This window comes from Echinops telfairi, unplaced genomic scaffold, assembly GCF_000313985.2.
Source record: "Echinops telfairi isolate 266 unplaced genomic scaffold, ASM31398v2 ScPeMD7_26;HRSCAF=91, whole genome shotgun sequence".
Lineage (NCBI taxonomy): Eukaryota > Metazoa > Chordata > Mammalia > Afrosoricida > Tenrecidae > Echinops > Echinops telfairi.
Genome location: NW_022103923.1, coordinates 3,822,228 through 3,823,383, shown reverse-complemented (window position 1 = coordinate 3,823,383; position 1,156 = coordinate 3,822,228).

Genomic DNA, 1,156 nt, shown 5'->3' with positions numbered 1-1,156 from the left:
GTGTGGCGGGATCAGATCGGGTGCAATTCCCACACTGTGTCTCTGGTGTTGTCCCCCGCAGGGCCATGGGTCAGTGAGGGGCATCACGTCTCATAGTGGATCGAGCCCTTATAAGTTATGTCAAAATGACTCCATAGCCAACTCGCAGAGGACTGTTCACACTGCTTATGAGTTTTTGATGCACAAAATATCAAAACTATCTGAAAACTGGTAAATACAAAAGACTCCACCGTGTCTCCCCGCTTTCCTTTATGAAAGGAGCCTTGGGGGCAGTGGACTGGTAATGGCAGGGCCAAGATTGGAACCCAGCAGCCACTCCATGGGAGCAGCATGGGGCTGGCTGCTCTATCCTACAGAACTGCAGTGGAGGCTGCCTGAGTGAGCCAACTTTCCAATGGCTACAGTTTTTAAAGGCGAAGAGAAGCTCGTCAAATTCCCTTCTTAAATAAATTTCATTTCGACCCTGTGTACTCCAAAATATTTCCATGCCCACATAGCATCAATATAAAAACCATCCGCATAGTCTTGGTTTTGGGTACAAGGAAGGAGTTTTTAAAATGCAGCGTATGCTTTATGTTTGCTGCACGTTTCCATTAGGACCGGCCAGATTTTCAGTGCTCAGTCCCATAGGTTGGCTGCCTCCTCGAGTGGACACCGCCAGACTAGAAGCTATGAGGAACACTGAGTATTTGGAAAGCCCTTTCGCTTTCAACCATCTATGCGGAAACCTATGTGGAGGAAACGGTAAACCCTCTGGATTTGCCACGGCCTCATCCAGGGGAAGATGGGGAAATAGAGCTTTCGCTGAAAGGGTGATGGTGGCCATTATTGAATGGGCGATGGCTACCTATGAGTTGTCATGGCGCTGTTCTCTCTACTGGAACCGTGGTGGTAGCCGTGTTTATCACGTGAAAAATAGTGTTTATAATTGCAAGGTCAGCGGTTCGAAACCACCAGCTGCTTTGGTGGGCGAAAGCTCTCTACTCCCGTAAAGAATTCCAGTCTCCGAGCCTCACGGGGACGTTCTACCTTATCCTCTAGGGTCGCTCGGCGTCAGCGTGGACATAGGCAGTGAGTTTGGCTTTTTCTCTATACTCGAGTGCAAGTTTGGATTTGCGCACAATCAAATGTTGGAAGGATTAAATGTGATAATAAA